Below are 12,542 nucleotides of genomic sequence, written 5' to 3'. Positions count from 1 at the left end.
GCTTTACATCACTGCCACCACGAGACAAGCTAGACCTTTAGCACACCTTGGCTTTTTTAGGCTTAGTCTAATCACTGGTGTCCTTGTGCGGAACTACTTCATCCGCATTTATCTATAAAATGATTTCAGATGTTCGCTGGAATGGTATTGTGCATACTTCACATAAAGATGTATTTATGTATTTCTTTTATTGGTGTTTTACGCCGTACTCAAGAATAATTCACTTATTCCACGGTGGCCAGCATTATGGTAGGAGGAAACCGGGAAGTGCCCGGGGGAAACCCACGATCATTCGCATGTTGTTGGCATACCTTCCCACGAATGGCCGGAGAGGAAGCCAGCATGAGTTGGACTTGACATCACATCGACCGTCAAACAAAGAGAATGCGTGTCTATAAGGTATTATTAGAAACACGTGTTGAGAGAGATTTTGTGTTTTCTGACATCACTTCGTGTCTTATCACCGAGTCCTTGATGACGTTGGCGTTGTTTAATGTTTCTGTACATAACTTTCTACTGGTCATACTGATGAAAAGCGAACTTGGGATGTGGTACATGCGCCGCAAGGAGCATGAGTTGTGGTTAGAGACAAATGAGTAATGCCCCTTGTTTTCATTCCGGCTTACTCAGTCGAGTGATTTTCCTTGATCACAGCCTAATATACTCAACCGTTTAGCCGTACAACAGGTATTGCACACTCAACAATAAATCAAATTATAGATGTAAAAAAACAACATAAAATTGTGGTAAACATGTATGAATTACCTTGCCTTAAAATTTATTTTGAACAACATTTACCATTTCTTTTATTTAAGTGTTCATATAAGTGTATATACATGTAAAATTTAGAGCTCTTTCAAATAAAAGAACTATATATGTGTGTATATATATTACCCCCTGGGTTTTTAGGACTATAAACCCGTTTTTACAGTTTCTGAAGTACCTGCCGGTACCACCAGTGCCTTAGCCGGCCCCCTAGCAGGCGGCATCTCTGGAGCTATCGTCTTAATAGGAGTTGCGCTTCTAGTTGTGGTCATCTTCCGTAGGCGAAAGCAAGGTAATGACGTACGTTGTAAAAAAAAAACCTTGTTAATTTAAACAGCCAAGGGCATATAAGCCGTAGAGGGGCAAACGGTAGTGCAAAGTCCGCAGTAAACTGTACGATCTATTTGAAACCGTTGATTTTGTCTCTTTTTTGTTTATTAACTGATCTCTTTTTAGCCATATTCTTCTTACCATGTACATATATATTTCCTGACTCCCAATTTATTGCATTTCAATTGAATCTTCGGGTTTTTTTTCCGAATCAGTTCTCTTTATGTATAACTTAAAACGTATGGTTGGAACAACAGTGGGATTGAGGTATAAGCATTGGTGTTTTAAAAGCCAGTTCTAAATCTTTTTGATAAAATTTTGAAAACATCAATGCAAAATAATGTCAATCTTTCATTTGTAGCATTTTGTAATGTACCGTTCATGTTTCTTGGAAACATGAGTACAGGTAACAAAGAAGTACATAAACTATTTAAGTAAGCATACATACACTATCAATACACATCTTGGATGTCAAGAAATGTAACGCTTGTGTGCGTACTCTTTCAGGTAGCCGGTCTTCAGGAGAAACAGAGTAAGTTTGACCATCATATGAATTATTTGTGTGACATATATCGACTTAATGTAAGTAAAACTGACCTGTCCACGCAGGTGTCAAAATATAATAATATTTATATTAATAATAGACATTTTTTAGTTAAACATGGCTTTAGGTAAACAAGTGTATGATCACAACATACCAGAGTAGGTTATGCAGGTTAATAATTTAGTTTAATTAGTGGCGAATCTTATTTGTTCTGACAGGCAGATGAGACCGGATGACACAAATGGTGTGCAATCAACCAGACATTATGAAAACCTTCCAGGTGAGAAGTGAGCACTATGCGGAAGACATGATGGTTTGGGATGTATTTAGTATTTATTTATACAGTTATTGTTTATATATGTGTTTGTTGTTTAGCGCAGTACACAAGTATTTTCACTCAAACACTGACGTTCAGATTGATGAGTTGAGGAAACCGGAGTGCCCGGCGTCTATCAAGAACATTTGGTACGCTATGTTACTTGACTGAACATTGTGTTCAGTGTGTTCAAACGATAAACATAATTTGATTCATTTTGTCTCAGAAAAATCCTTTTGCATACGGGTTTGCCCTCTTTAACCTTACGTCTGTTATCTATACATACATACACAAGCTGTTATCGGAGAGTACATTGGGCGTACTTTTTCGAAATCTCTCACAATACTTCGGACGGGCCGGCATATAATTAATTAAAAACAAAGTAAATATTGAAACTAACTTATTTTTTCTCTTATTTTTCATAGGTATTGGGTTTTTGGAGAACGAACAGTAAGTAAGATACATAAAGACACTCCGGGACCAATTGTAATTTGCGTTTTACATACAATGGCATTTGGGCGACAGTTGAGACTGGTATATTTCTTTTAACATTTGGGCCGTAACAATCAACACTTCACTGTTAAAATGATCTGGTCGATTGGACAAAAAAAAATGGGATCGCCTACAACAAAACAAAGTTTTGTACAGACTTCAAAGGGTCAAAACAACCACATATCTAAGAGTCAGAATTTCTTTGGTACCCAGAACAGGGTCCAAGTAACCATTATATCAGATTGGTCAAAACGACCATAACATTATGGTTACATTTAAATAGCCACCAGAATATGGTCGAAGCAGCCAATACAAATGTGGTCGCATTTTCTATGTTCACCGTAACAGTGTCATTATAACCAAAATTATATTGCTTGTTTTGAGATCTCAAATAATGGTATCTCATAGTTAGTAACATATATACCATCTAATTATAGACACTGTAGTGATGGACATCAATGCTTGTGGTCATGGGATTTAGGGTAATGCATAAACCACACCACTGTGTCCTCAAGCATGTCTGACAGCAACCTGCGGATGGTCGTGGGTTTCCCCGGGGTTCTGCCCGGTTTCCTCCCAACATAATACTGACCGCCGTAGTATAAGTGAACTATTCTTTAGTACGGCATAAAACGCCGATTAAAAAAAAAAAAATAAATAAATAAATAAATAAAGTATGTCAAAAACATTCCGAAAAAGATAATAATAAAGTTGGTACAGATCTTTGTACTTGACTAGCTTAAAGAAAAACATCATATTGACAAACTACAGTTGACTCAAGTAATGACTTTGATTTCTTTATTCCCCAATAAGCCGGGATATAATAGGCACGTTTACATACAATATACTCTTCATGCAATTTTTTCTTAAAAGGAAATAAGAACAACCAAATAAAATAAGTGTTTAAAAAATTCAAGAAATCAAATAAGAAAATATTATTCCATAGACCTTCCAGCTTCACTTTATCAAAAGACAAGAGTCAGAAATCTTACATCTCACCCTACTCCGTGTCAAATGACTGTATGCAGATTTGCAGATAGGTCGCAAACTATTAGCTGAAATTGATAATACTTAATATTAAATATTTTATTATAATAAGTTGAGAATATTATTTCTTCTGACAGGCAGATGAGACCGGATGACGTATCAAATGGTGTGCAATCAACCAGACATTACGAAAACCTTCCAGGTGAGAAGTGAGGACTATGCGGCAGACGCGATGGTTTGGGATATATTTACTATTTATATTTGTGTACTTATTTATTTATATATTTGACTGTTGTTCAAGAATGGCGTTCAGATTTGTGGGTTGAGGAAACCGGGTGCCTGGCGTGAACCAAGAACGTTTGGTACACTATGTTATCTGACTGAACATTGATACCTCGTGTTCTGGGGTCTGTCTAATTTTTGTTCGAGAGAAAAACACAATTTAACTTATTTTGTCTCAGTATAAAACCTTTTACATACGAGCTTACCCCTTTTACCTTACTTAATCTATACTTACATACATACTTTATTTTATTTATTTCATTGGTGTTTTACGCCGTACCCAAGAATATTTCACTTATACGACGGAGGCCAGCATTGTGGTGGGCGGAAACCGGGCAGAGCCCGGGGGAACCCCACGACCATCCGCAAGTTGCTGAAGGACCTTCCCACGTACTGCCGGAGAGGAAGCCAGCATGAGCTGGACTTGAACTTACATACACAAGCTGATATCGGAGAGTACAGTGGAACTTACGTTTCCGCAATCTCTGACAACACTATAGACGGACAGGCTTATATTTAATTTAAAAAAGTAACAATTGAAGATTTTTTTTCTCTTTTCCCCCCACAGGTTTAGGGTTTTGCGCAGACGAACAGTAAGTAAGATGCTTAAAGACACTCAGAGACCAGTCGTCACTCACGTTTTACACACTGTATCCTTAGAGGAACAGTTGAAACTGGCATATTGCGTGCTATATATTGGTCGTAACAATTAACAATATACTGTTAAAAGGATCTGGTGGATTGTACCCCAAAAAAATTGGTTGCCCACGACCAAACGAATTTGGGTACGTACTTAAAAATGTCTAAACGACCACATATTTTAGAGTCAGTATTCCTTTGGTCGCCAGAACAGGGTTCAAGTAAACATTATATAAGATTGGTCAAACCGACCATAACCATTATAGTTACATTTATATAACCGTCAAAATATGGTCCAAGTAACCATTATATAAGAATGGCCAAAACGACCATAACCATTGTGGTTACATTTAAATGACCGCCAGAATAGGTTCCAAGTTACCATTATATAAGAATGGCCAAAACGGCCAAAACCACTATGATTACAATCAAATGACCGCCAGAATAGGTTCCAAGTTACCATTATATAAGAATGGCCAAAACCACCATAACCACTATGATTACATTCAAATGACCGCCAAAATAGGTTCCAAGTTACCATTATATAAGACTGGTCAAAACGGCCATAACCATTATGGTTACATTTAAGTGGCTACCAGAATAGCATCGAAGCAACCAATGCAAATGTGGTTGCATTTTCTTTGTTCACCATAGCAGTGTCATTATTACCAAAATCATACTGGTTGTTTTTATACCTCGAATAATGGTGTCTTATAGCTAGTAACATATACCATCTAATTATAGACACGGAAGTGATGGATATCAATGCTTGTGGTCATAGGATTTAGGGTAATGCATAAAGCTCATCACTGTATCCTCAAGCATGTCAAAAACATTGCGAACAAGATAATAATGAAGTTGGTACAGGTCTTTGTAACTGACTTACTAAAAGGAAAACATCCTATTGACAAAATACAGTTGACTCAAGTAATGACTTTGTAGTTTTTAGTCCCAAATAAGCTGGGATATAATAGGCGCCCTCACATACAATGTGCCTGTCTTGCAATTATCAAAACAAAGAATTTGAACAAACAAATAAAATAAGTTTTTGAAAAATTCGGGAAATCAAATGAAAGACATTATTCCATAGGCCTGCCGGCTTCACTTTATCAAAGGACAAGAGTCAGAAATCCTACATCTCACCCTAGTCCATGTCAAATGTCTGTATGCAGATCTGCAGCTTAGTCGCAAACTATTGGATGAAATATCTTCATGGGAAGGACGAAACCCTGGGCGCTGGCCGTAAGTCTGCAGTACAAAACACACCACTATCATTGTATAAAAAGCATTCCCATTGAGGAAAAACAGGTGACTGGTGTTCTGTCTAAAAACAATGTTACCTTTCGCCTTTCTTAAGCCAGTCGAAATGCCATAACTAAGATCGCCCTTTTTATGTCCTGAAATGTTGTTCCAGATGGAAAGATACCCACAAGGTATGGTTTTTGTCACTTTCTCAGCTATCGTACAACAGATACAACAAATAATAATAAAAAGTGAAAAGAAACTATGTACATCTGAATTTTTTTTTTATATCCTTGTGGTATTGGAAAATGATCTGACATTATTCGAAGCTGTTATTGCATTAAAAACCAATGATAAAGAATCAGTTGATTCGTTAAATATGAGAAATTTATGCGTGGATTGAGCTGACTTTCAAACTCCATTTGAGCCAGATGTTAGCCATTGTTTTTATCTTCCTGCTATTATCCTTTTCATATCCATGACAACGGGTTATAATGACAAAAATTGAAGATGGGTCCTTCACTCAGTCTTGTAACACCAATCACTCTGTGTCCCAATACAACAAAATCGTTACTTTGACCTTGTCACGCTGTCTTCAGCTAACCTACCTCAATTTCTCGTCGAGGTTTGGTTGTTTTTAACTGCTTTTAACCATGTTATTCTTTTCTATTTTATTTTGAATGTCTCCATCAAGTCGAAGGCCATTCACAGTCTCATGGTGTAACCTTGTTCCCGCCACAATATGGCTAAAATATTGCCGACGTGACATTGAGCCATAATCATTCATTCTTTCATTCATTCATTCAGTTTCTCATGCTAATCAAGTTAAGCCTCTAAAAGGTCAACAAATTTATGTGGCAGACATTTTGTCATGTCCAGTATATAAGGTCAGTTTCTGTGCCACCCTAAGTTTAAAAAATAAAAGAAAAATGCATGTGTTTATAACCAACTTTAACTTCACCTTAATGTTTACTTCTGTGTATTGAAAACAACCTTTTACATAATTTACAGAACATTTTGTGTAATAGAATGCAAGAAAAAGAAAGTTAATTTAACAAAGAATGATGATCAAGGCTTATTTATTTGAGTTGAATACCAGTGAAGTAGTTTTTCTACATGGATAAGGGCAAAGTTACTGGGAAAAAGCAGATTCTTTCAATGACTCTGCTGACGACGAGTCCCCTGTCACGTGACCAATATATCAACTCAAACTTTACCTGTTTACAACTGACCAGAAGATTCTTAAGCAGTTACTTAACTGTCCTTAGTATACAACTTCATTTCCCAGTCTAACAAATATTTGAAGACGATGTATTCACTTATGGACAGAAGCTGTTTTCTGTCTTTATTTCTGCTCACGACAATACCAGTTACAACTGTCATTACCTTTTATAATCGTAGCCTGTTTATCTGATAAAAACGGTCCGGTTCGTCCACTGATAAATCCATCACTTAAATAAAGAGAATGCGCAGCAGTCGTTTCTTTCCATAAAGTATCAATCATTCAGGTGAAAGCTACTGACGTTGATTCCGTAACACGTTTCGGAAACAAGGAGAAAACAAAGCCACATGGCATACTATCACCTGATTGGCCCGGAGTGACATACGCTGTACCGTGTAGTGTCGAACTCCTCGCACTGCACAATTGTGAAATGGTTTGAACACTTCATTTCTATTATGTGTATCTATTTATATGCCTATCGGCGAAGAAAAGCGTTTCCAAAAGCTAAGAACACGGCACAAAAACCTCGTGCCACACCTTTACTCCAAGCTTTCCCCACCCCATGAGGTCACACGCAACTTCTCCCTTACTTGATTACTCTGTGCCATGAAGATATCTTTTTGTCTTTTAATTCGCCCCGCTCAAACAGTGGGAATTTTATTTGGAGTTGCTTCGACCAATAGTACTGGCTACCTTTGCCCTATACTGACAACCATTAAAATGCAATCATAATGGTTGTGGATGTTTTGACAAATCTTTTAATGCTCAGTTTAACCCGGTTCTGGCGACCAAAGAAAGTCTTCATTTTCAGAACTATTAAAAAGGACAAATCTTTACCAAATTTGTTTTAAAACTATTATAATGGCACGGGACTAAAGAAGGGATCTTTTTCTTATACATACTTACAAACCTCTACTAAATACTATCAGTATCACTGGGGATTCTGCCTGGACATGTCATGAACTGTGTGGATTTGCAAAGGCGTCATTGTTTTATGTGTTAGAAAATTGAATATTGCTCAAGATTTCATGTCCAAACATATCTAGTCATTTCGACCTTTCAGTGTTTGTTCGCCCCATTAGTTGTGGTAAAACAACAGAAAAAAGTCATGTCTCTTAATGTCAAAGCTCACGCAGTATTCAAGACTTCTGTATGTGAACAATGGGCAATATTTCATCACTCTGGTGTGGAGAACACCAAATGGTACCAGTTTCAGACTTTACCATAATTAGGGGGAAAATTCTGAGGATTCGACCAAATCTTTGTTTTTTTGCTGACCATATTTTTTCCACTGACTATTTTTTTTTCTTTGATCAAAATATTTTACTCCCATGACTTTGGTCGCTTGTGATATTCCCTGCGACAAAATTTTCGATCCTCAATTCTTTTGTCAGAAATCTGTCGATCAAAGTTAGTTTGCTAGCATTGAGCCGATCCTTGTTTAAGTGTTGACATTAAATTTACGTTGGATATCTAAGAGAGGTCATTTTTCAACAATCACAGAACAAAATAAACCCAAGAATGAACATTTTCGTAAATCTTAGTTTAATTGCAAAAACAATTTGTTACAAAAAATATAAATACCGGTTTCATGTATTATATCTGTTCATAACTAGACTCAAAGTTAACATGTTTTCACATGTTAAAGCAATATTTTCTTTCGCGTTGAAACATTTAGTAACTTTTACACTCAGCGGTAATCATCCACTTCGTGTAGTGTATTGTTGTAGTTATTGAATGCTTAAGATTCCATTGAACAAGATGCTTATTTCATCAAAATGTTTATCGTCAATACATTCCCATTTTTTACTAGAAAAATTGGAGTCTATGAAAAGGTGGATCCCATGCCCAACTCAGGTAAGTATACCTCGTTAGAAAAGGTTACAGCTCTCCGTCTGCGTTTAGAACAGCGTCTGCTTATTCTTGAAATTTGTTTATAAACGAAAAAGCTGACATAATTTAGACGGTCTCTGATATCTCAGCAACGCGTCAGTTCAACGACACTCACATGCGTCAAAATGGACATCCCTATATCAGCGTTTTACCAGTATGTATGTACCAGGTCAATAATCACATTACCAATTCCAAAAATGACGTTTCACACAAGCCACAAAAAAAATAGATAATAAAATATGTATCTCCGCAGCATTTTGGCTTCAACAGTTTACATATCCAGCGTTAAATAGGACACATTTATGAAGCAAAGTGCCAGAGAAAATTGTACTCATTCTAAAAGTTTAAAAACAGAGTGAAGGCCCTCGATAAAATAACCTTGTCCTACGAGTTTCTTACACTAATGAATTGTGACGTTGAATAAGAGAGTCACAAAACACATAGAATATACCAAACGCCTCAAGGCGAGACATGTAGCAATATCCTGTTTCCAGTAGAAGACCGTGTTTCAAGTTGGAAAACATGTTTCCAGTCGGAGACCATGTTTCAAATCAGAAACCATGAATTTCGTATAATGCTATAATGCTTTCCGGGGTAATATTCCAGACGAGTCATTTTTTTAACTTCGATAAACAAGACAAAACGTTTGCTAGGGACAGACGATATCCGGGTACGACGCGGATAATTGTGCTGTAACTAAACATTTGACAGATACAGGTTCTGATACATCAGTTGGATTAATAGAGGTAAGCAGTTAAGCTAGATTTAAACGAGAATAAATCGAATGATGTGGATAATGAGTAATCCTCTTGCTGTACGCATAAACCTGTTTAGCTGATGTTTTGGATTTACAACTATCGATACAAAATCCAATGTCCTATAAATTTTACCTTGATGTTATTGCCTGTCTGGTACTCCAGTTTTTAGGATAAATTTTGACATAACCTTTAAAAATGTCATCAAAGCGAATTTACCGTTCCGAGAATACGTATGTAAAGTTTTCATCAGAAATTGGTGAAATTCTTACCTTTGTTGGTGAGAACTTTAGAAGATACAGGAAGTAGGTAACAAATATCTAATGAGGCTCACTGGTCCTCAACAAGATGGAGCCAATCTCCCTTACTGTATCGCAGAGTTGGGGCCTTTCCCTATTTTAATAAAAATTATATTTATTTATTTAATTGGTGTTTTACGCCGTTCTCAAGAATATTTCGCTTATACGATGGCGGCCAGCATTATGGTGGGTGGAAACCGGGCAAAGCCCAGGGGAAACTCACGACCATCCGCAGGTTGCTGGCAGACCTTCCCACTTACGGTCGGAGAGGAAGCCATCATGAGTTGGACTTGAACTCACAGCAACCGCATTGGTGAGAGGCTCCTGGGTCATTAGGATGCGCTAGCGCGCTAACCGACAGAGCCACGGAGGCCAATAAAAATTATAAATCATTTGACTAGCACTGCAAGTGATCTTAAATAGCCATAGCTTATAGTGTAATTCAAAACGGCAGAGACCACTACTTTAATGGGCAACAAGATTCACTTCACTTTGTAATAAAGTGGTGAACAACGCTCTTATGGTTTATAGACTCCGAAATATGTTACAGCAAGTTCTCGTCTCCAGTGTTGCCCTCGATGCTCATATATGTCCAGTATACCGCAAATACAATTTACTGGTGTTTCTTATTTATAAAGCATTCGTGGATTTTGTCTTCAATACTGCTTAGTGGTCAGTGAAACGAGGTACAAATAAGCACCTGTATTCAAAGAAATTTTAGTGGACAGTTTATTCGCGTCTGTGGTGAAATTCCATATATTTATTCATAAACATTACAGTGTATCATCTTTAATTTCAGAAGAAGCAGCACGGGTCTATGCAGAATTAAATACAGCAAAGAAAACCAGCAAAACTGCAAAAGGTCAGTTTTATAGCTGCTAGCAAACCTTTATGTTTTCTCATTAGTGTTTTTGTTTTGTTTTTTTCAATCTCACAAAAAGGGGAAATTTTCCAAGGCTTTAACAGCCAAAGTATAACGTTCCTTTCATATTAAACATTTCAAATTTGTCATGAGTAGATTATTGTATGTTGCAATACGTTGTGAAAGAAAATTCGTTTACCTGCCATGGGAAATGGAAAATAACAAGAACAACATGAAAAATGTTTTATTACAAATAATTTTCAGCTCCAGATGGTCCAGTGTATGATGAAGTCAACAAAACTGAAGCCAGTAAGAAAACAGGCTTAATTTCTTTACACGACACATAGTTGACATATTATTTCTGCCAAGCGTTTATTATTATTCCAAGAGGACTTCATCCATTCATTAAGCAATGGAATTAGAAGAATAGAAGTTTGTTCACCAGTTAGATATAATTTTAATGGGATTTGTGGTATTTCTTTAATTGACTGGTGTTTCTTGCCGTGCACAAGAACGTATCACTTGTATAAGGCGTTCAGGCTTATGAGTTGAGGAAACCAGAGTGCCAATGCCATGTGGAGACCACCGCTCAACGGCATGTATCTGACAAACAAGGCCACACTAGAGTTAGAGAAGGATTCGTGTCTGCAGCATTATTTATCATTAGCCGTTTAGCTGGGGACAGAACAGTACTAAATTCCTTACTTCAGACAGCACTGCATCAGTTGTAAGTCCGCGACGGTAGGGGATGCGTGAGTTGCTCCTATTTAATGAATTGTTAGAGTAAAACCCTGGTACAAATTGACGACAGACCGGATTTCACTGGCTTCATGTGACCGTTTTCCTTCAGGATTCTGGTCTTACTCTATATGTATTGTTTTATATTGTACATGCATTTTGCATAAACCAACATTCTGGTGGACTAAGCACCACCGAGGTCTGATTGGTATACAATGGCTTCACGTAAAAAATATTTGTTATATGTGATTATACCACAGCATTTTAAGTAATTTTAGACCGGAGACGTCTATCAAATCACAATTGACATCACTGGAATTTTTAAATCTAATTTTGCTTAGACTCTGGTCATAGGGGCTTACGGCTTGCCTCTATTTAAGTATCTACATAAACAGTTAAAGTAATACTGACGTACATTGGCAAGATTTACATTTCATGGAACAACGCTGGTCGCTGCTCTGGATGTACTCTGTGGGTTGTAGTTCTTTTTATCACCTGATTTGTTCTTATACAATACATTAATGAATTGTGAATCAGGTTGTATTTCATTTTTGTCTTTTTTACATTGTGCCGTCGGTAAAGCTAAGGGTGGTTTCACCCCAGAGCCAGGGAAACGAAAAGTGGATTAATTAACAGTATTATCGTTAATAGGGATTACACTTCCTGAATATAGCACAGATTCTAGTGCTGAAATTTGGCTGAGACCACTGCGGGTTCGAACCACATCTGTACTTGTCTAATATATTCGTCTAAGGGAATTGTGTCATTTGTGATCATCAGAGGGGTAATGCATGTTCGCTGTAAACTCTACCGGTCAACTACCTTTTTTTTTAGTGGAAGACTTATTGGTCGAGTGATCTAGGTGGTTGACATGTATTGCTGGTGATTTGGTGCCTGGCTCTGAGGTCGCTGGTTCGAAACCCGCAGTTGTTTCAACTAAATTTCAGCACTAGGATCTGTGCTATATTCAGAAAGTGTAATACCTTTTAACGATAATACTTGTTACTTAATCCACTTTCTAAAAATGACCTCTCTACTTGTCTGAAACTAACATATAACTAGATATAATGTCAATAATATATATGAAGTATTAAATAGTGAGGATAAACATGTCTGATATTCTTTTTCATATTACACTAGGCAAAATTGCACAAACTGAAGTAAAAAAAACCCTGA

At 37.0% G+C, this 12,542-nt stretch overlaps 1 long non-coding RNA gene across 1 annotated transcript; it reads left to right on the top strand.

The window, feature by feature from the left end:
• The first annotated feature begins 933 nt into the window (after nucleotides 1–933).
• Nucleotides 934–1,961, top strand: LOC135481310 (uncharacterized). The gene is made up of 3 exons (XR_010445991.1): nucleotides 934–1,057; nucleotides 1,603–1,627; nucleotides 1,858–1,961. It is a non-coding gene; the product is annotated as an uncharacterized LOC135481310 (long non-coding RNA).
• The last annotated feature ends 10,581 nt before the right edge of the window (nucleotides 1,962–12,542 follow it).

Source organism: Liolophura sinensis, unplaced genomic scaffold (assembly GCF_032854445.1).
Source record: "Liolophura sinensis isolate JHLJ2023 unplaced genomic scaffold, CUHK_Ljap_v2 scaffold_18, whole genome shotgun sequence".
NCBI lineage: Eukaryota > Metazoa > Mollusca > Polyplacophora > Chitonida > Chitonidae > Liolophura > Liolophura sinensis.
Note: the sequence above shows the minus strand (reverse complement) of the source record. Positions and strands in the feature narration are given on the sequence as shown.